At 48.3% G+C, this 22876-nt stretch overlaps 1 long non-coding RNA gene across 3 annotated transcripts in view; it reads left to right on the top strand.

Annotated features, from left to right (window-relative positions):
- The first annotated feature begins 351 nt into the window (after window positions 1-351).
- LOC116412469 overlaps window positions 352-22876 on the top strand; it is a 106925-nt gene continuing 84400 nt past the window's right edge. Inside the window, exons 1-5 of one of the 3 annotated variants that reach the window (XR_004223715.1) lie at window positions 352-372; window positions 1224-1342; window positions 4239-4306; window positions 6912-7066; window positions 14696-15927. This is a non-coding gene — a long non-coding RNA (uncharacterized LOC116412469). Of the gene's footprint in view, window positions 373-1223; window positions 1343-4238; window positions 4307-6043; window positions 6138-6911; window positions 7067-14695; window positions 15928-22876 lie in introns of those variants that run through there. The other 2 variants (XR_004223716.1, XR_004223714.1) reach the window with 2 other exon arrangements.

The following is a 22876-nucleotide window of genomic DNA, read 5'->3' as shown; positions in this document are numbered from 1 at the left end:
ATGTTGATAATTAGTTACACTCCAGTATTATTTTGTTTATTGCTTGTTTTGGCAATTTAGCAGGTGAAAGTGGTCAGAATGGACATCACTTGCTCCAAAAATAGATTATAGATATAATAGTTTTATTTTCCATACCAAGGTTACTCCTACTAACTTCTGCGCTGCAAGATGTTTGGAGACCTATTTGAGGAAGATGAAGACTTTTCAATCCTTCCAAGCAGTCCAAACACGAATGGCAAGAAATCCCACCCCAGAGATTCAAAGACCCCAGAGCCACAAGGAGACACAAGGCTTAGTGGACTGAGGAATCAAGGTGGCACCTGTTACCTGAATTCTCTTCTGCGGACCCTGTTTTTACACCAGAATTCAGAGGTTTGGTCATTTCTTTTTTTTTTTTTAATGCAAAATGCATTATAAGCATCACAGCTGGTTTGATACACAACTGTTTTTTATTTGGTTTGGATGCACTCCTTGGGCATCTGTATATGAATTAGTTTGTATTTAGTGAATTAGGTATAGTGGTCTACTGCACAGGAATGGGTTTCATTTGTAGGTCATCTATGAAGTTTTACATTAATTTACATTAATCAGGAAGTAGTCTTACATTCTTTTGCCTGTGTCAAAAATATAAGGTGAAGGCCTTACGCTCTTTAAGCCAAGTGCTCAATCATGTAAAGAACAACAAACCCTTTATTACCTCCTTTGCTCTGGTGGTTCTTACATCTGATCCCTGCAAGATGGGGCCAGATGAAATTGCTAAGTGGACTGACTTGCTAGTAGATTTGTTCTGCCATTGTGGAAGCACGCTAGATGGAATGTTAGCCTCCTGTGTATGGGTGTTGGTGCATTTCACTAGAGCCTTGAATATGCCTTGGATTCATTGCTATGTAGTGCAGCAACATGGACCTTGGTTTTATACTTTGCCCAACATCCATCTGGGGTTTCAGGATGCAATTTCTGGTAAGAAGGTTCTGCAGACCATGGTATCATATGTACAGGGGCGGCCAAAAGGTTTTGATTGCGAGCTGCAGAAGGCTGAAAACCATCTCCTGTGACTTTAACATAGGATGGTAGAAAATTATGGTTTGTTTGCAGTGACAAAAAAAGGTATTCATTAAAGAGGATGTAAAATCAAAAATCATAATTCTTGTGTGTGTTATTTAGACCAAATAAAATACATTTGCAATAAAAACCCATTAAAAATGTTCTACTGTTTTTTTCAGGTTCGGCAAGGAGTGCACTGAAAAAAGCAGAATCTTGGCCGAATACCAAACTGAATCCTGGATTCGGTGCATGCCTAGTTATAGTGCTTTCCTGTCTTAGGACTATACATAAACACTGAGTTAAGATTTTGACGTTACCTCCCCTTTTATCAGAATAAAAGTAAACAATTAAAGATAAATTTTGCCATGTAATAAAAAAACTCCCCTACTGCGGTTGCACAATGGGGTCCTTTTACATTCGATTCTTTTCCTCTATTCGGAGGGACGAGGCAAGGATGCCCTCTTTCCCCAACTTTGTTTATACAACATTGGAACCTCTGGCATCATGTATGCGAAAAAACGTTAATATAAGTGGCCTCTCTCTGACCCACACACAACATAAAATGTAGCAAATTAATCAATTCTTTTGGCTTTCAGTACCACCTCTATGCTGATGATACTCAGATCTATCTTTCCTCTCCTGACCTCAACCCAGAGCTTCTAACTCGCGTCTCTTCCTGCCTGCCCGCTATCTCCACTTGGATGTCCCAACGTTATCTTAAATTAAACCTCTCTAAGACTGAATTGGTCCTCTTTCCCCCATCCAACGCCCACATTGTTCCCGAGGTATCTATAACGGTTAACAACTCTACCATCACCCCATCTCCCCAGGCCCGGTGCCTTGGGGTTATCCTTGATTCTGCCCTGTCCTTCACTCCTCATATCCAATCACTTACCAAATCATGTCACTTTCACCTAAGAAATATTTCGAAAATACGATCATTTATCACCCAAGATGCTGCCAAAATTCTGATTCACTCTCTTATAATATCTCGCCTGGACTACTGTAACTCCCTGTTAATTGGCCTTCCCCTCCAAAGTCTGTCCCCTCTCCAGTCCATAATGAATACTGCTGCCAGGCTCATATACCTCTCCAACCGCTCCTCCTCTGCCGTGCCACTCTGCCAATCTCTGCACTGGTTTCCCCTACCATCCAGGATAAAATTCAAACTAATGACTCTCACATACAAAGCAGTCCATAACTCTGCCCCACCCTACATCTCTGAACTCATCTCTAGGTACCATCCAACCCGCTTGTTACGCTCCTCTACTGACCTGCTCCTCAACTCCTCTCTCATTCCCTCCTCACACGCTCGCACTCCCACAATTTATCAGACTTTCTCCCAATCTCTCTGCCTTCAAGAGATCTCTAAAAACTCATTTATTTAGAGAAGCTTACCCTAATCTAGTTTAGCAATACCCTGTGCCACACCTCTCACAACTCTGGTCATGCCCATTCCCACACCTTGTGTCTCAACCCTTTCTCCTTATAGATTGTAAGCTCTTTTGGGCAGGGTTCTCTTCACCTCTTGTATCGGTTATTGATTGCTTTCTTTGTTACTCTGTATGTCCAATGTATAAACCCATTTATTGTACAGCACTGCAGAATATGTTGGCGCTTTATGAATAAATGTTAATAATAATAATAATAATAATAATATATCTATTAGGACAATATACTTATGATGATTACCAAACCCCTTACAAATTGCTTCAGCTAAACTTTGCCTTCTTACTTAAAATATATTGGAGTCAAGATACCGCCTAATATAACTTAACCTTTATAAAATAAACTATCTTCCATTATGGAAATCAATTCTATCCAATTGCACTTAATGCTATGCCCTGCGTACCCTATTTCTCTAGGCTTAACAGTCTATTCTCAGTGTTGGAAAACACTTTCCAAATCTGGGGCGTATACAGGAGAGCATTTCAAGGGTGGGGGTTAAAGGGCCTTAAAACTCTAAAGCATATGTATGGACACTCTGGCCCTTTTACATGGGAAAGGTTTCATCAAACCTACTCACCTCACCCTCCGGAACAGTGTAGATTCATTCAGGTCCCATTTTCTTAATTCAAAGCATTAAGGACAGTATACCCCTCTGTCTTCCTATTTAGAATCAATGTGTATAACTCAACCTTACGCTAAATGGTGCGTATATGCTGCTTATATCGAACTCTTATAGAAAGTTCATTTACTTCAACCCTTTCATATAAGGAGGCATGGGGAAAAAGACTTGATATTCACATGAGCAGAAATGGCAAACAAATTGTGATTTAGTAGCCCATAGCTCCATCAACACTTTATTATTGGAGTCTGGCTACAAATCCCTACTAAGATGGTATTTGGTCCTATCCAGAGTACATAAGATAAACAGTGCATATAGCCCATTATGCTTCAGAGGATGTTGGAGAGGAGGGTACAGCTTACCCACACATGGTGGCAATGTCCTAGGGTTAGAAGATTTTGGGTCAGAGTCTGAGATTATATATTCAGTTGCTGGCTTTAACATCCACAAGTTGCCGCAAAATGCATTACTAGGACTTCCCATCCCAAACTTAAGCAAACCTACCAAGATTCTAATTACTCGAAACTCACCATTATGAAATCCGCAGCTCAAAAATGAAATAAACTGGATCCTGCTGGTATATGAAAAATCATAGACAAAAGCAATTTAAAAAAATAAGGACCCCCTGGATATTTGTTAAATCGCTGGCAGACATACAAATAGTCACCAGGGATATCCACCAAGGTACCTTTAGGAACTGCAACCGCCTTACGCTCAGACTGGAAGTAATTAACTTTATCTGGTACAAGAGTGAAGAATAGATGGACCAGGGGGGAGAAAAGAAGTCAAGTTAAAAATAGTCCTGTTTTATTTTTTCTTTTCTCATTCAGTTTTTATACTTCATTGATAATTTTTTTTTTTTCTATCACTTTTAAGCAAACAAAGGCATACTTTTTGCAATTATAGAATATAATCAGTAGAGGTCTGGGAACACTAAAATGCTTGTCCCCAGACACTATAATATAGAGCTTACTCATTGCAAGGATGAACCTTTACTTTCTTAATATTGCCTTGTGTACTTTTGAATACAGAACATTGTCAATAAAAGTAAAATAAAAAAAATAATAAAAGTAAACAGTATCACAGTATTCTTTGACTGTATTTTTTCTCTTTTGTATTGTAACAGAAGCCCTTTTTGCTTTGGGTCCTAAAGAACTTGGATCACTGGAGGAGAAAGACACGCCAGAGTCTCAGGTAATTGTTTTTCAACACAAGGTGTTAAACACAGTTTTGTAGGATGGATGTAGATACAGGGCCTGGGATTAACAGCAGTGTGTGACACAGGTACAAGAGGCAGCTCTGTACAAGGGAACAACTGCAACTGGCTAAATCAGGGAAAGTAAAGTTAAATGAATGCAGTGGTAAAGTATTAAGACAGGCACAGATTGGCAATCAGTGGATTCTGACAAATGTCAGAGGGGCTACTGTAAGATGTTGTAGACAGTCACTATCAACTGGCCCTGTAAGGGGCTTTTTGGGCCTCTCTACATGAAATGGCAGGGCCATTTATGAATGCCAAGAGTACAACTCAGGTTGTATATTATGAATAGTACCCCAAGGTAATGGGGAACACTTTTCGGCCAAAACTGAACTGTTGGGCTAGCCAAGCTATTTTGAAAATAAAAGCTTCTTTCCTGCATCCCAGAAGCAATTAGGGGAAACTGAAGTGTTAACATACATTTACAGTGCCTTTCAGTATTTATCCTACATTTTGTTGCATTACAAGCTGGAATTAATTTGTGTGGCATACTCTGCCTGCCCTATGCTGCCTGTGTAACCCATTCTCTGCCTGCCCTATGCTGCCTGTGTATCCCATTCTCTGCCTGCCCTATGCTGCTTGTGTGCCCCATACTCTGCCTATGTGTATCATACTCTGCCTGCCCTATGCTGCATGTGTGTGCCATAATCTGTCTGCCCTATGCTGCCTGTGTGTGCCATACTCTGCCTGCCATATGCTGCCTGTATGTGCCATACACTTCCTGCCCTATGCTGCCTGTGTGTGCCATACTCTGCCTGCCCTATGCTGCCTGTGTGTGCCATACCCTGCCTGCCCTATGCTGCCTATGTGTGTCATACTCTGCCTGTCCTATGCTGCCTGTTTGTGCCATTTTCTGCCTGCCCTATGCTGCCTGTGTGTGCCATAATCTGCCTGCCCTATGCTGCCCGTGTGTCCCATATTCTGCCTGCCCTACACTGCCTGTGTGTGTGTGCCATATGCTGCCTGTGTGTGCCATACTCTCTCTGCTCTATGCTGCCTGTGTGTCCCATACTCTGCCTGCTCTATGCTGCCTGTGTGTGCCATATTCTTTCTACCCTATGCTGCCTGTGTGTGCCATATTCTTTCTACCCTATGCTGCCTGTGTGTCCCATACTCTGCCTGCTCTATGCTGCCTTTATGTTCCATGCTCTGCCTGCCCTGTGCTGCCTGTGGAAGGTGAACCTATTTCCAAATGTTAGCATTTGGAAATCGTTATTAGGAGGTCTCTAAGGTGTGCTGGGGGTTGCTTTGCTGTCCACAGAGAGGATAAGGCATATGGATTTAAGGGTGTGGCTTAATAGGATGTAATAACTTCTTTACATATTAAGTGAATCCCTGCAGTGAGCACCAACCATTGGGGTTTTGCTGCACAACTACCATTAATGTGGGTTTGGTCTTAAAAGCTCTTGTGATAACATGGATGTGCTTTCAAGTGGGTGCAGTTTAAAACAAGGGCTTCCCTTATCAGCCCTCCACCACATAGGCCAAAAAAATTCCAGCCCTTGGTACCACAGAAGTTGGGCAGCACTGATCTAGATAACAGAGTACCATACTTTTTTGTCTTACGATTGCTGAATGACACAACTTTCTTAGCAGATTTCCCATCGTGGTGATGAATTTCCTTATTTCCTCTCATTGTATTTTCCTTTTTCATATTTTTTTTCTATTTCCAGGTGCGAATTATTCCCCTGCAGTTACAGCGTCTCTTCGCTCAACTTCTGCTGCTGGATCAGCAGGCCTTGTCAACCACAGATCTCACAGAGAGCTTTTGGGTGGAACAGTAGTGAGGTCTGTACCTTTTATTGATAAGAAATAAGAATTCCTATCTTGTGCCATATTGCAGTGGCTAGGGCAGGACATGCTGGCAGTTTTAGTTCCGTCATAGTCCTGGCATCCAAGGCTTTTTAGTTATGTCTCCTTCAAACTTTTGCCCAGTATCCCTTAAATAAACTATTAAAGGAGAACTAAACCCCAACTGAAGTATGTGCAGTTGAGGCTACTCCCGGGCCTAGCTCAACTGCACATGCTACAGCAGGCTCCATGACGGTGAATTCCAAGAAGAGGAACCAAACTTGTATAAGGTTGCACCTGTGAACTCCGCTGCACATCTCTGCATTTATGTGGCAGATTTACAAGAAGGAACACATTTCAAAGGAATAAACTGTGCAGAGGAGTAGCAGAAAGAGAGGCCAGTTGAGGGGGGGCTGGGGTTTAGATGGGGGTTCAGTTCTCTTTTAACAGTGAAAACATTACTAATGCTGGCCACATAAACACTGGCATTTTCTGCAGTTTAATTATTTCTGACTAAACCGCATAATTGCCCCTACATGTGTGACTTTTTAAAGATATCAACATTTTGTCTGAACAAAAATGTTTGTGATTGCAACAAGCTTGTATGCCAAAATGGAAAAAAAACAGGCCAACCCTTGCTCTTTCTTACTATCCCTACTTCCTCCTCTCCCATTTCACATTCATTCCCTTTGTACCATTCTCTTGTCCCTGTATGAGTAAGTGCTAACGTTTACATACTAATCCCTGCAGGAGACAAGCCAGCATGATGTGCAGGAGTTAAACCGCATTTTGTTCAGTGCTCATTGGAGGGCACATCTGGCCATGACCTCATCAAGCGATTGTACCATGGCACCATTGTTAACTGCATCCAGTGCAAGGAGTGTGGCTACATCAGTGAAAGGCAGGTAAGAGGTAGCGTAGGGCAGACAGAAGTGGGAAACATTAGTGTGTTTGTATTTTTTAAGTATTTAGTCAATGTTGCCTCTATTGCAAAGTTCTGCATTTCTGTGCTTCACCTTTAAGTTAACTTTAAGTATGTTATAAAAATGTCCTATTGCTAGAACTTTGCAGTTATTTATATCTTATACTTTGGGAATTATTTGCCTTTCTCTTTGACATCTTTCCAGCATTCAAATGGGGGTCACTGACCCAATGGTATCATCAAATACACAATACATGCGCAGATTTTATCATCATCTGAGCAAAATTTTCTTACCTGTCCTTGATTTTTTTCCCAGTTTGTGTCTGTAAATTTATAATGCTAATAATTTGTACTTTCTGTATAGTCAGAACATATGTATGTATGTATATCTTTATTTATAAAGCGCTACTTATGTACACAGCGCTGTACAGTAGAATACATTAATGCAAACAGGGGGTTATTAAGATAATAGATAAATACAAAGTATTACAATAAAGACAAATAAATAAAAGATACAGTTGCAATAAGAGTCAAAAACACAAGAGGATGGAGGTCCCTGCCCCATAGAGCTTACAATCATGGGCGTCCACAGAAGGGGGCAAGAGGGGGCACTTGCCCCCCGCTGGAAAAGTAGCAAAAAAAAAACAAAACAAAAAAAACCTTACTCCGTTTCTGCACTGTCCCCCTCAAGCCCGTTTTGCTGTGCTCTGATTGGATCTTTCTTCTTGTGGATTCTCCAATCAGAGCACAGCTTCCTTGACAGACAGTAAAATTGACCAATCAGAGCACAGATGCACACAGGGATCGGGAGATTTTGCAAACTGGAAACAGAAATGAAGACTGAAAAGAAGAATCTGCAGCTGTAACTTTACCTAAGAACCAACTCTCAACTTTTGCTGCAGATTTCATCCCACAGGTACTAAACCCAGGTACTATACCCAGGCACTATACACAGGTACTATACCCAGGCACTATACCCAGGTACTATACCCAGGTACTATACCCAGGCACTATACACAGGTACTATACCCAGGTACTATACCCAGGTACTATACCCAGGCACTATACCCAGGCACTATACCCAGGTACTATACCCAGGCACTATACCCAGGCACTATACCCAGGCACTATACCCAGGTACTATACCCAGGTACTATACCCAGGTACTATACCCAGGTACTATACCCAGGCACTATACCCAGGCACTATACCCAGGCACTATACACAGGCACTATACCCAGGTACTATACCCAGGCACTATACCCAGGTACTATACCCAGGTACTATACCCAGGTACTATACCCAGGTACTATACCCAGGCACTATACACAGGTACTATACCCAGGTACTATACCCAGGTACTATACCCAGGTACTATACCCAGGCACTATACCCAGGCACTATACCCAGGCACTATACCCAGGTACTATACCCAGGTACTATACCCAGGTACTATACCCAGGCACTATACACAGGTACTATACCCAGGCACTATACCCAGGCACTATACCCAGGCACTATACCCAGGCACTATACCCAGGCACTATACCCAGGCACTATACCCAGGTACTATACCCAGGTACTATACCCAGGTACTATACCAGGCACTATACCCAGGCACTATACCCAGGTACTATACCCAGGCACTATACCCAGGTACTATACCCAGGCACTATACCCAGGCACTATACCCAGGCACTATACCCAGGCACTATACACAGGCACTATACCCAGGTACTATACCCAGGCACTATACACAGGTACTATACCCAGGTACTATACCCAGGTACTATACCCAGGTACTATACCCAGGCACTATACACAGGCACTATACCCAGGCACTATACACAGGTACTATACCCAGGTACTATACCCAGGTACTATACCCAGGCACTATACACAGGTACTATACCCAGGCACTATACCCAGGCACTATACCCAGGCACTATACCCAGGCACTATACCCAGGCACTATACCCAGGTACTATACCCAGGCTATACCCAGGCACTATACCCAGGCACTATACCCAGGCACTATACCCAGGCACTATACACAGGTACTATACCCAGGTACTATACCCAGGCACTATACACAGGTACTATACACAGGCACTATACCCAGGCACTATACCCAGGCACTATACCCAGGTACTATACCCAGGTACTATACACAGGTACTATACACAGGTACTATACCCAGGTACTATACCCAGGCACTATACCAGGTACTATACCCAGGCACTATACCCAGGTACTATACCCAGGCACTATACCCAGGCACTATACCCAGGCACTATACCCAGGCACTATACCCAGGCACTATACCAGGTACTATACCCAGGTACTATACCCAGGTACTATACCCAGGCACTATACCCCAGGTACTATACCCAGGCACTATACCCAGGCACTATACGGTACTATACCCAGGTACTATACCCAGGTACTATACCCAGGTACTATACCCAGGCACTATACCCAGGCACTATACCCAGGCACTATACCCAGGCACTATACCCAGGCACTATACCCAGGCACTATTACCCAGGCAACTATACCCAGGCACTATCCCAGGCACTATACCCAGGCACTGATCACAGGCACTATACCCAGGTACTATACCCAGGTACTATACACAGGCCACTATACCCAGGTACTATACCCAGGTACTATACCCAGGCACTATACACAGGCACTATACACGGGTACTATACACAGGCACTATACCCAGGTACTATACACAGGCACTATACCCAGGTACTATACCCAGGTACTATACCCAGGCACTATACCCAGGCACTATACCCAGGTACTATACACAGGCACTATACCCAGGTACTATACACAGGCACTATACCCAGGTACTATACCCAGGCACTATACACGGGTACTATACACAGGCACTATACACAGGTACTATACCCAGGCACTATACCCAGGTACTATACACAGGCACTATACGCAGGTACTATACACAGGCACTATACAGTTCTAAAGAATCACTAGCTGACATTAAATTGTTTTTTGCCTGACCTGACATCTATAATAATTTATAATCTATCCCCTACCCTAACACATGGAGGGTAAGTTAACTCTTTCCCTCTGAAAAAGCTCATTGTGTGTTTGTATATTTGTTGTTGTTCTTTGCACTTACTATTTTTTTTTTTTTTTTTTGTCATTGTTTTGTTCATTTATAGTAAGTTACAGTGGGGCCAATGTTGTGTATCAGTGCCAGTGTTATAGTGCCAGGGCCTGAATATCTGCCATCCGTACCCACTGTGTTTCACTGTATATAATGGGGAGTCAGTACCTACTGCCTTTCTTGCTATAAAACTAACATAAACACATCTAAAGGGGTGGTTCACTTTTAAGTTAACCTTAGTATGTTATAAAATGGCCTATTCCTAGCAACTTTGCAATTGGTCTTCCTAATTGATTTTTTTGAATAATTTGCCTTTCTCTTCTGCCTCTATACAGAGTTCAAATGGGGGCCAAAAAATATTGCTCTGTGAGGCTACAATTTTATTATTATTATAATTTTGTATTACTTATTTTTCCAAGTAGGCCCCTTAACTATTCATATTCCCATCTCTTGTTTATGATTAAGTGTATATTTACACGAAACGCGTCAGGCGTATTGTTTTTAAATGGAGTAATAAAAATCGAGTTTTAAGCAAGCCGCTGTGTCCGGTGCATTTGGAGCCCTTTTGCATATGCCCATCTCTTGTTTAAACCACTACCTGGTTGCCAGGGTAAATAAGACCCTAGCAACCAGATAGCTGCTGAAATACCAAATGGAGAGCTGCTGAACAAAAAGCTAAATAACTGAAAAACCATTAAAAATAAAAGTGAATTCGAATGCGAACTACCCCTTTAAGCTAACTGATCACAAACACAAATGTTTGCAGATCCCCTCACAGAAGTGCACGTAATTTGTCTGTTGCAGGATGATGCTAGCTTACTTGCCCCCCCTTGGAAAATTTTCTGCGGACGCCCATGCTTACAATCTATATGGGAGGGTAACTTACAGACACAAATCGGCAAATATAAGTGCTGTAGGTCACAGTGGGTGACACTACAATATAAGTGCTATTTCCCAGACCAGGTGCTGCGTGAGTGAGTCTTTAAGTTTAGTTTTAAAAAGACCGGGGGAGGATTCTCTCCGGAGGAAGTCAGGGAGGGCATTCCAAATGTAAGGGGCAGCAAGGCAGAAGGGTTTAAGGCGGGAAACCGCAGCAGTAGTGGGGGGCGCAACCAAATGGTTGCTCTGCGAGTCGGCCAGGAACGTACGGAGACACAAGGGAAGAGATGTAGTGGAGGGGCAGAGGAATGGAGGGCTTTGAAGATTAAGAGAAGGAGTTTGTACGATATTCTTTGTTTAACAGGAAGCCACGATAAGGACTTTAGCAGGGGAAGGGCCTAACCTCTCCTGTATGAGAGGAGGAGAATTCTGGCAGCAGTGTTTAATATAGACTGTAGGGGGGAAAGATGGGAGTTAGGGAGGCCAGTTAGTAGCAGGTTACAGTAGTCAAGTCGGGATATGATGAGAGCATGCATGAGCAACCTAGCTGTTGCAGTAGAAAGAAAGGGACATATTTTGGCAATATTGCGTAAGAAAAAGTGACAGTGGTGTTAATATGGTCAGAGAAGGAGAGACTGGAGTCAAAGATCACCCCCAAACAACGCACTGAATCAACAGTGTTGATGAGGGTGCCTTCAATAGAGATAGAAAAGGGGGAGTAGGACCAGGCTTAGGCGGAAAGATCATAGATCATTAGTTCAATTTTTGTTAGGTTCAGTTTGAGGTGGCATTGGTTCATCCAATTGGAGATAGCCAGGAGGCAGTTAGAGATTTGGGTCTCAGTTTCAACTGTTAACGAAGGGGTTGAAAAGTAAATTTGGATATCATCTGCATACAGATGATATTTAAAGCCAAATGAACTGATAAGATCTCCCAAAGACAGCGTGTAAAGGGAGAACAACAACGGCCCAAGTACAGAGCCTTGGGGTACCCCCACATTAAGAGGAACTGGAGATGAGGTTTTGTTAGCATAGGATGAACGGTTAAAGAGGTAGGAATAGATCCAGGATGCAGCCTAACTACGGAGACCAATGGAATGCAGAATTTGCATCAGGAGGGAGTGGTCAACCGTATCAAATGCAGCCGATAGATCTAGGAGGATTAGTATAGAAAAGTGACCATTGGCTTTGGCAACCTGAAGATCATTCGTAACTCTGCACAACGCCGTCTCAGTAGAGTGCGCAGGCCGAAAGCCAGATTGCAGCGGGTCCAATAAATTATGTGCATTAAGAAAGTTAGTAATACGGGAGAAGACGATACGCTCTAAGGTTTTGGAGGCAAGAGGTAGAAGCGAGACAGGACGGTAGTTAGAGAGACAGGACGGGTCCAGCGTGGCCTTTTTAAGGATAGGCTTCACACAGGCCTTTTTAAATGAAGAGGGGAAACTTCCAGAGAACAGAGAAGAGTTGAAGATGGGAGTAAGAGCCAGAATAATTTCAGCAGCACAGTATTTAAGCAGAGAAGAAGGCATGGGGTCTAGAGAGCAAGTGGTGAGGGGAGCCGACAATAGAAGCCGGGAGACTATGAACAACTGTAGCGGTAGAATTATAGAATGCATATTATGCAAACTTAGCATTTTACACCCTTGTGCAGGAGGATTTCCTTGACTTGACGGTGGCAGTGAAGGGCGTGGGCAGTCTGGCGAATTCTCTGTGTAGCATGTATTTGGAAGAGGAACACTTTGATGGAGATAATTGGTACAGATGTGGGAGCTGTGCCAAGTGTGTTTTTTTTTTGTTTTGTTTACCTTAGTCTGCCAAGTTGGGGAAACTGCCACCCTTTCTCACACTATCTCTGCTGAGGTTTAACTTTGACTTTGTAGTCAAGTGTGAGCGTTATAAGGAAACTTCTCGATACACCTTTCCCACCCGCCTCATCATCCGGCCCTTTTGTGAGCAGGTTTGAGTGTTTTTATCTTTGAGGTTGTTTGGTGTGGGGTAGATGTGGTATTCCAGGGATTTGAACTTCCTGCCTTAAAGGTCTGTTTGTGCATGATACACATCTCTTTGTTTTATTGCCCAGGTTTCCCAAACTATTGTTGAAACAGCAACTAAAATTAAACATGGTAGCCAAGATGCACTTGGCTCTGGCTGCCTTGTCATCAACTATATTTCATTTAATATTCCTTAAAAGGGACCTGCAAACCGCTAGGGCTAATGGCATATGGCTGGTGTGGTATTTTGAAGAGAATAAAAGTTCCACCAGCACACCCTTACCTCCTCCAAAGCTTTGTACTTGGTGCACAGCCCAGAGAGTCGGCACTCCCAGCAAAGTCCAATGAAAAATATTGAGCCGGCACAACAAGTATGGTGCAAGCGGGGCTCAGCCCCTGCGTGTTTATTCAAGAAAGCAACGTTTCGGGGGCGTATGCCTGACGAAGGGGTACGCCCCCGAAACGTTGCTTTCTTGAGTAAACACGCAGGGGCTAAGCCCCGCTTGCACCATACTTGTTGTGCCGGCTCAATATTATTCATTGGTGTGGTATTTTAACCATAATTGCTGTCTGGCAGAAACCAGCACAATCCGCCTATCTCCACTTGTCATATTAATAAGTGTTACCTCCATATAAAAATTCTCAAGTGACCAGATCATTAAAAGGCCCATGGGACACTTTAAAGTAACCGTCAGATATTCTTCCTACAAAGAAACTTAACCTTGAAGGTGATCTATCCATGTGCTGATTGTGTGTAAATAATTGTTACAGCATCCATTTTTTCGAACACATCAATGAATTGTTTTAATTTAGCGTATGTGTTTATTTTATGTAGGTACCTCAACAACAAACAGCTAGGCAGGCTGTATGCCTCAGATCTCACTGATAGCAGTCTCCTTTCAGCAGAACAATTGGCTTAACCCTTGGGTGCCAGCAGAAATACCTTATCTATCCTTTGCAGGTATTCTGCAAGGAGATACTGACCCGACACAGGCCAATGTTTATGAAACACTTAAGTACCTCCAGGCATGCCTGCAATCAGGGGGGTACTGCAGTTATGGGCCCCATGGCAGAGAGGGCTCAGAGACGGAAAGGCATGATATGCAGGTCACAAAAGGGTTGGGGATTTCAGGTGAGTGGGTGGTTGGTGTTTGGATGGTTAATATAGTGTTCCCATAACTGGGGTTGATTAGTTGCCTGGCCCTGGGTGCTAGGGGCCCTTGGCACCCCAGTCCGACACTGTAAGCAGCGGAATAGTAAGCAATCTTTGCCCTTTTAATAGACATATATATATATATGTCTGACGGTTCAAACACACCAAACAAAAAAACAACCTAATCGCTAAACCTGGGTGCTATCCAAGCCAGTAGTACACAAAATACAGATGCACGCCAGGTATTTTTACTAAGAAAAAACGTAACTTTTAATCAGCACCATTAAAAAGAAATCAGGCCAACATTTCGATCAGGGTTTGGGGGTTACTTTTTTTCTCTGTTGTACCATTCATTAGGCCCTATCTATCTATTCAGCCTGCCTACCCAGATCTGTGGATTGCCTCTTCACTCTCTCTGACAGTTCTCTTAATTGTCCCCATTTAGCATAATCTGGAAGACTCCGTATATGCCTATGAGCTCTTCTCTGTTATTATACACAAGGGCGGCTGTTATGGAGGTCATTCTCATGCATATATTCAAGATGTCGATGAGCTGGGGCATCGGGGACTCAAGGTGAGCATGACTTCATATAATGGGAAATATTTCTCATTGTTATATATATTTGTTATGAGTAGAACTTTTTTTTCATTTTATTTTGGAGACCTAGGTCATTACAGGGAATAATTTCTTTAGCAAGCAGGGTGTACAAAGCATTGCCTCAGGAACAGATGGACAACGGAACAGGTGGTTTATGCTGAATTTCAGGGCTGCTAATACAAGATATATATAATTTTGTTTTAGTTAAAAAAGGCGACAACAACAAAAATAATGAAGACCAAGAAGAAGTATGCTCAACTTGCTCTATTGTCATGTATGATATACTTAATATGTTTTGTTGATTATTATTATTTTTTGGAAAGTTCACTTCTTTTTCATCCATAATTATTTATGGAGTAAGTTATGTTTCAGTATTTGGCCCCAAGGTCAACATACATGCACAGATATTTGGCGGTAAGACCAAAACGATCTAAAACTCCCAATTAAAACTATCGGTATGTTACTAAAGGTTACTAATAAGTCTGTTTTCTTGAGAGGAAGTGAGGAGCCAATTCTAACCTGCACTTTACCTGGGTACCCAGCAGGGCCAGAGCTAGGGATAGGCACAAGAAGCATGTGCTAAGGGTGCATTAAAGAGGGGGGTTGCTGGGCATTTACCTCTTCGACTACCCTTCTGAATCTGCCTCACTGCTGCTTATCCATGCTGCGGTGCTCTGTTCACCATAGCACATTACAACCCCTCCAACCCCTGCTCCTCAGCGGTAGCCACGGCACTGTGGCTGTGGGAGGTGGATGGCCAAGCTTGGGTGGGGGGGCCAATGATGCTAGTCCCGCCGCTGGTACACAGACAGCATACCTGCGAGCCAACAGCATGGTCAAGGATTTTCCACCTAAAACCTGACCGTCTTGTGGGTATTCTGCAGGTAACCTGATGCAGGTCTTTTAACAGGGGGTGGTAGGGGTCAATTACTTTGTTCTGACTTGGAGATCACAGTGATTATTCAGTATCAGGTAGAATCAATTATCTATATACAAATTATCTATATACAAGTATGGAACCTGTTATCCATCAAGGTTGCTTGGGACCTGGGCTTCTCCAGATAAGGGATCTTTCTGTAATTTAGATGTCTGCCATAAAAATCATTTAAACCCCAAACTCCTGGAACTCTGGCTGGGCACTAAGGGGCTGATTTACTAAGATGTGAATTCAAATCCGATTGGGAAAAATTCTGATTGGAAAACGAACATTTTGCAAATCCGATCTCATTGGGACTTCTGGAGTAGACCGACACGCTTGGGGAAGCACAGTGGTCAGGCAGCCGGGGCATGCAAGTTGGCCCTGGCATGCAGGAGACAGCCAGTGCATCAGCAAGTCCTTCCACAGGCTCAGCCTATCCTTCCGCAAGCTCCATGAACTCTGGCTGGGCATGGGATAGCCAGCGCATCAGCCCGTCCTTCCCCAGGCTCTTTGAACTCTGGCTGGGCATGGGATAGCCAAGGCTTCAGCCCGTCCTTCCCCAGGCTCCTTGAACTCTGGCTGGGCATGGGATAGCCAGCGCATCAGCCCGTCCTTCCCCAGGCTCCTTGAACTCTGGCTGGGCAAGGGATAGCCAGCGCATCAGCCCGTCCTTCCCCAGGCTCCTTGAACTCTGGCTGGGCAAGGGATAGCCAGCGCATCAGCCCGTCCTTCCCCAGGCTCTTTGAACTCTGGCTGGGCATGGGATAGCCAAGGCTTCAGCCCGTCCTTCCCCAGGCTCTTTGAACTCTGGCTGGGCATGGGATAGCCAAAGCTTCAGCCCGTCCTTCCCCAGGCTCTTTGAACTCTGGCTGGGCATGGGATAGCCAAGGCTTCAGCCCGTCCTTCCCCAGGCTCTTTTGAACTCTGGCTGGGCATGGGATAGCCAAGGCTTCAGCCCGTCCTTCCCCAGGCTCTTTGAACTCTGGCTGGGCATGGGATAGCCAAGGCTTCAGGCCCGTCCTTCCCCAGGCTCTTTGAACTCTGGCTGGGCATGGATAGCCAAGGCTTCAGCCCGTCCTTCCCCAGGCTCTTTGAACTCTGGCTGGGCATGGGATAGCCAAGGCTTCAGCCCGTCCTTCCCCAGGCTCTTTGAACTCTGCTGGGCATGGGATAGCCAAGGCTTTCAGCCCGTCCTTCCCAGGCTCCTTGAACTCTGGATGGCATGGGATAGCCAACGCATCAGCCCGTCCTTCCCAGGGCTCCTTGAACTCTGGCTGGGCATGGGGATAAGCCAGCGCATCAGCCCTTCCTTCCCCAGGGCTCTTGAACTCTGGCTGGGCATGGATAGCCAGCGCATCAGCCCGTCCTTCCCCAGGCTCTTGAAACTCTGGCTGGGCATGGGATAGCCAGCACTACAGCCCGTCCTTCCCCAGGCTCTTGAAACTCTGGCTGGGCATGGGATAGCCAGCACTACAGCCCGTCCTTCCCCAGGCTCTTGGAACTCTGGGCTGGGCATGGGATTGCCAAGGCTTCAGCCCGTCCTTCCCCAGGCTCTTGGTACTCTGGCTGGGCATGGGATAGCCAAGGCTTCAGCCCGTCCTTCCCAGGCTCTGTACTCTGGCTGGGCAGGGATAGCCAGCACTCAGCCCGTCCTTCCCCAGACTCTTGGTACTCTGGCTGGGCATGGGATAGCCAGCACTGCAGCCCGTCCTTCCCAGACTCTTGGAACTCTGGCTGGGGCATGGGATAGCCAAGGCTTCGGCCCGTCCTTCCCCAGGCTCTTGGAACTCTGGCTGGGCATGGGATAGCCAAAGGCTTCGGCCCGTCCTTCCCCAGGCTCTTGGAACTCTGGCTGTGCATGGGATAGCCAAGGCTTCGGCCCGTCCTTCCCCAGGCTCTTGGAACTCTGGCTGGGCATGGGATAGCCAAGGCTTCGGCCCGTCCTTCCACAGGCTCTTGGAACTCTGGCTGGGGCATGGATAGCCAAGGCTTCGGCCCGTCCTTCCCAGGCTCTTGGAACTCTGGCTGGGCATGGGATAGCCAAGGCTCCGCGCCCGTCCTTCCCAGGCTCCTTAAACTCTGGCTGGGCATGGATAGCCAAGGCTTCAGCCCGTCCTTCCCCAGGCTCCTTGAAATCTGGCTGGGCATGAGACAGTCTAGCACTGCAGCCCGTCCTTCCCAGGCTCTTGGAACTCTGGCTGGGCATGAGACAGTCAGCACTGCAGCCCGTCCTTCCCAGGCTCTTGGAACTCTCTGGGCATGAACAGTCAGCATGCAGCCGTTCTTCCCAGGCTCTTGGAACTCTGGCTGGGCATGGATAGCCAAGGCTTCAGCCCGTCCTTCCCGCGGCTCTTTGAACTCTGGCTGGCATGGGATAGCCAAGGCTTCAGCCCGTCCTTCTCCAGGCTCCTTGAACTCTGGCTGGGGCATGGATAGCCAAGGCTTCAGCCCGTCCTTTCCCAGGCTCCTTGGAACTCTAGCTGGGCATGGGATAGCTAGCGCTTCAGCCCATCCTTCCCCAGGCTCAGCCCGTCCTCCACAGGCTTCCTTGAACTCTGGCTGGGCATGGGATAGCCAGCACTGCAGCCCGTCCTTCCCCTGGCTCCTGGAACTCTAGCTGGGCATGGGATAGCCAGCACTGGTCAGCCCGTCCTTCCCCAGGCTCTTGGAACTCTGGCTGGGCATGGGATAGCCGCGCATCAGCCCTTCCTTCCCAGGGCTCCTTGAACTCTGGCTGGGCATGGATAGCCAGCGCATCAGCCTTCCTTTTCCCAGGGCTCCTTGAACTCTGGCTGGGCATGGGATAGCCAGCTCAGGCATTGCAAGGCTTCAGTCCTTCCCCAGGCTCTTTGAACTCTGGCTGGAGCATGGGGCCAAGGCTTCAGCCGTCCTTCCAAGGCTCTTGGAACTCTAGCTGGGCATGTTATAGCCAGGCTTCAGCCCGTCCTTCCCAAGGCTCCTTGACCTCTAGCTGGGCATGGGATAGCCAAGGCCTTCAGCCCCGTCCTTCCCAGGCTCCTTGAACTCTTGGCTGGGCATGGGATAGCCAAGGCTTCAGCCCGTCCTTCCCCAGGCTCCTTGAACTCTGGCTGGGCATGGGATAGCCAAGGCTTCAGCCCGTCCTTCCCCAGGCTCCTTTGAACTCTGGCTGGCGCATGATAGCCGAAGGCTTCAGCCCTTATCTTTCCCCAGGCTCCTTGAACTCTGGCGTGGCATGGATAGCCATAGGCTTCAGCCCGTCTCCTTCCCAGGCTCTTGACTCTGCCTTGGGCATGGGATTCCAAGGCTTCAGCCCGTCCTTCCACAGGCTCTTGGAACTCTGGCTGGGCATGGGATAGCCAAGGCTTCAGCCTGTCCTTCCCAGGCTCTTTGAACTCTGGCTGGGCATGGATAGCCAAGGCTTCAGCCCGTCCTTCCCCAGGCTCCTTGAAACTCTGGCTGGGCATGGGATAGCCAGCGCATCAGCCCGTCCTTCCCCAGGCTCTTGAACTCTGGCTGGGCATGGGATAGCCAAGGCTCAGCCCGTCCTCCCAGGCTCTTTGAACTCTGGCTGGGCATGGGATAGCCAAGGTTCAGCCCGTCCTTCCCCAGGCTCTTGGAACTCTGGCTGGGCATGGGATAGCCAAGCGCTTCAGCCCGTCCTTCCCCAGGCTCTTTGAACTCTGGCTGGGCATGGGATAGCCAAGGCTTCAGCCCGTCCTTCCCCAGGCTTCTTTGAACTCTGGATTGGGCATGGGAATAGCAAGGCTTCAGCCCGCCTCCCCAGGCTCTTTGAACTCTGGATGGGCATGGGATAGCCAAGGCTTCAGCCCGTCCTTCCCCAGGCTCTTTGAACTCTGGCTGGGCATGGGATAGCCAAGGCTTCAGCCCGTCCTTCCCCAGGCTGTTTTGAACTCTGGCTGGGCATGGGATAGCCAAGGCTTCAAGCCCGTCCTTCCCCAGGCTGTTTGAACTCTGGCTGGGCATGGGATAGCCAAGGCTTCAGCCCGTCCTTCCCCAGGCTCTTTGAACTCTGGCTGGGCATGGGATAGCAAAGGGCTTCAGCCTGTCCTTTCCCCAGGTCTTGGTACTCTGGGCTGGGCATGGGAAGCCAAAGGTTCAGCCCGGTCCTTCCCCAGGCTCTTGGTACTCTGGCTGGCCATGAACTCGCCAGCGCATCAGCCCGTCCTTCCCAGCTCAACTCTGGCTGGGCATGGATCAGCCCGTCCCTTCCCCAGGCTCTTGCAACTCTGCTGGCATGGATAGCCAGCACTTTTAGCCCGCCCGTCCTTCCCCAGGCTTCCTTAACTCTGGCTGGGCATAGGATAGCCAAGGCTTCAGCCCGTCCTTCCCCAGGTTCTTGGAACTCTAGCTGGGCATGGGATAGCCAGCACTTCAGCCCGCCCGTCCTTCCCCAGGCTTGGCCCTTAAACTCTGGCTGGGCATGGGATAGCCAAGGCTTCAGCCCGTCCTTCCCCAGGTTCTTGAACTCTAGCTGGGCATGGATAGGCAGCGCTTCAGCCATCCTTCCCCAGGCTCAGCTCCGTTTCCACAGGCTCCTTGAACTCTGGCTGGGCTGGGATAGCCAGCACTGCAGCCCGTCCTTCCTGGCTCCTGGAACTCTAGCCTGGGCATGGGATAGCCAGCACTGCAGCCCGTCCTTCCCCAGGCTCTGGAACTCTGGCTGGGCATGGGATAGCCAGCGCTTATCAGCCCTTCCTCCTTCCCAGGGCTCCTTGAACTCTGGCTGGGCATGGGATAGCCAGCGCATCAGCCCGTCCTTCCCCAGGCTCTTGAAACTCTGGCTGGGCATGGGATGCTTTCAGGCTGGCTGGGCATGCCAAGGCTTCAGCCCGTCCTTCCCCAGGCTCTTGGTACTCTGGCTGGGCATGGGATAGCCAGCACTGCAGCCCGTCCTTCCCCAGGCTCTTGGTACTCTGGCTGGACATGGGATAGCCAGCACTGCAGCCCGTCCTTCCCCAGGCTCTTGGAACTCTGGCTGGGCATGGGATAGCCAAGGCTTCAGCCCGTCCTTCCCCCAGGCTCTTTGAACTCTGGCTGGGCATGGGATAGCCAAGGCTTCAGCCCGTCCTTCCCCAGGCTCTTTGAACTCTGGCTGGGCATGGGATAGCCAGCACTTCAGCCCGTCCTTCCCCTGGCTCCTTGAACACTGGCTGGGCATGGATAGCCAGCACTGCAGCCCTTCCTTCCCAAGGCTCTTTGGAACTCTGGCTGGGCATGGGATAGCCAACGCATCAGCCCTCCTTCCCAGGCTCCTTGAACTCTGGCTGGGCATGGGATAGCCAGCGCATCAGCCTTCCTTCCCAGGGCTCCTTGAACTCTGGCTGGGCATTGGAAATAGCCAGCGCATCAGCCCATCCTTCCCCAGGCTCTTGGTACTCTGGCTGGGCATGGGATAGCCAAGGCTTCAGCCCGTCCTTCCCCAGGCTCTTGGTTACTCTGGCTGGGCATGGATAGCCAAGGCTTCAGCCCTCCTTCCCAGGCTCTTGGAACTCTGGCTGGGCATGGATAGCCAAGGCTTCAGCCCTCCTTCCCCAGGCTCTTGGAACTCTGGCTGGGCATGGGATAGCCAAGGCTTCAGCCCGTCCTTCCCAGGCTCTTGGAACTCTGGCTGGGCATGGGATAGCCAAGGCTTCGCCCGTCCTTCCCCAGGCTCCTTGAACTCTGGCTGGGCATGGGATAGCCAAGGCTTCGGCCCGTCCTTCCCCAGGCTCCTTGAACTCTGGCTGGGCATGGGATAGCCAAGGGTTCGGCCCGTCCCTTCCCCAGGCTCCTTAAACTCTGGCTGGGCATGGATAGCTCAGGCTTCGGCCCGTCCTTCCCAGGCTCCTTAAACTCTGGCTGGGCATGGGATAGCCAGGCTTCGGCCCGTCCTTCCCCAGGCTCCTAAACTCTGGCTGGGCATGGGATAGCCAGGCTTCCGGCCCCGTTCCTTCCCCAGGCTAGGCCTTCGGCCCCGTCCTTCCCCAGGCTCCTGAACTCTGGCTGGGCATGAGACAGTCAGCACTGCAGCCCGTCCTTCCGCAGCTCTTGGAACTTCTGGCTGGGCATGAGACAGTCAGCACTGCAGCCCGTCCTTCCCCGGCTCTTGACTCTGCTGGGCATGAGGACAGTCAGCACTGCAGCCCGTTCTTCCCAGGCTCTTGGAACTCTGGCTGGGCATGGGATAGCCAAGCATTCAGCCCGTCCTTCCCCAGGCTCTTGGAACTCTGGCTGGGCATGGGATAGCCAAGGCTTCAGCCCCGTCCTTCCCCAGGCTCTTGGAACTCTGGCTGGGCATGGATAGCCAAGGCTCAGCCCGTCCTTCCCCAGGCTCTTGGAACTCTGGCTGGGCATGGATAGCCAGCTTCAGCCCGTCCTTTCCCCAGGCTCCTTGAACTCTGGCTGGGCATGGGATAGCCAAGGCTTCAGCCCGTCTTCCCCAGGCTCTTTGAACTCTGGCTGGGGATAGCAGGCTTCAGCCCGTCCTTCCCAGGCTCTTGGAACTATGGATAGCCAAGGCTTCAGCCCGTCATTCCCCCAGGCCCTTGAGGCTCCGGCATGGGAATAGCCAAGGCTTCAGCCCGTCCCTCCCCAGGCTCCTTGAACTCTGGCTGGCATGGGATAGCCAAGGCTTCAGCCCGTCCTTCCCCAGGCTCTTGGAACTCTGGCTGGGCATGGGATAGCCAAGGCTTCAGCCCGTCCTTTTCCCCAGGCTCTTGAACTCTTTGGCATGGGATAGCCAGCGCATCTCCTTCCCCAGGCGCATGGGATAGCCAGCGCATCAGCCCGTCCTTCCCCAGATCCTTGAACTCTGGTTGGGCAGGGATAGCCAGCGCATCAGCCCGCCCCCACAGCTCCTTGAACTCTGGTTGGGCATGGGATAGCCAGCGCATTCAGCCCGCCCCACAGAGGCTCCTTGAACTCTGGTTGGGCATTAATATTAGCCAGCGCATCAGCCCGTCCTTCCCCAGGCCTCCTTGATCTCTGGCTGGGCATGGGATAGCCAGGCTCAGCCCGTCCTTCCCCAGGCTCTTGAACTCTGGCTGGGCATGAGACAGTCAGCAACTGCAGCCCGTCCTTCCCCAGGCTCCTTGAACTCTGGCTGGCATGTATAGCCAAGGCTTAGC

The sequence above is a fragment of the Xenopus tropicalis genome, chromosome 7 (genome assembly GCF_000004195.4).
Source record: "Xenopus tropicalis strain Nigerian chromosome 7, UCB_Xtro_10.0, whole genome shotgun sequence".
In the NCBI taxonomy this organism is placed as follows: domain Eukaryota; kingdom Metazoa; phylum Chordata; class Amphibia; order Anura; family Pipidae; genus Xenopus; species Xenopus tropicalis.
The sequence above is the reverse complement of the archived record's forward strand: the minus strand, read 5'-3'. Positions and strand labels throughout refer to the sequence as shown.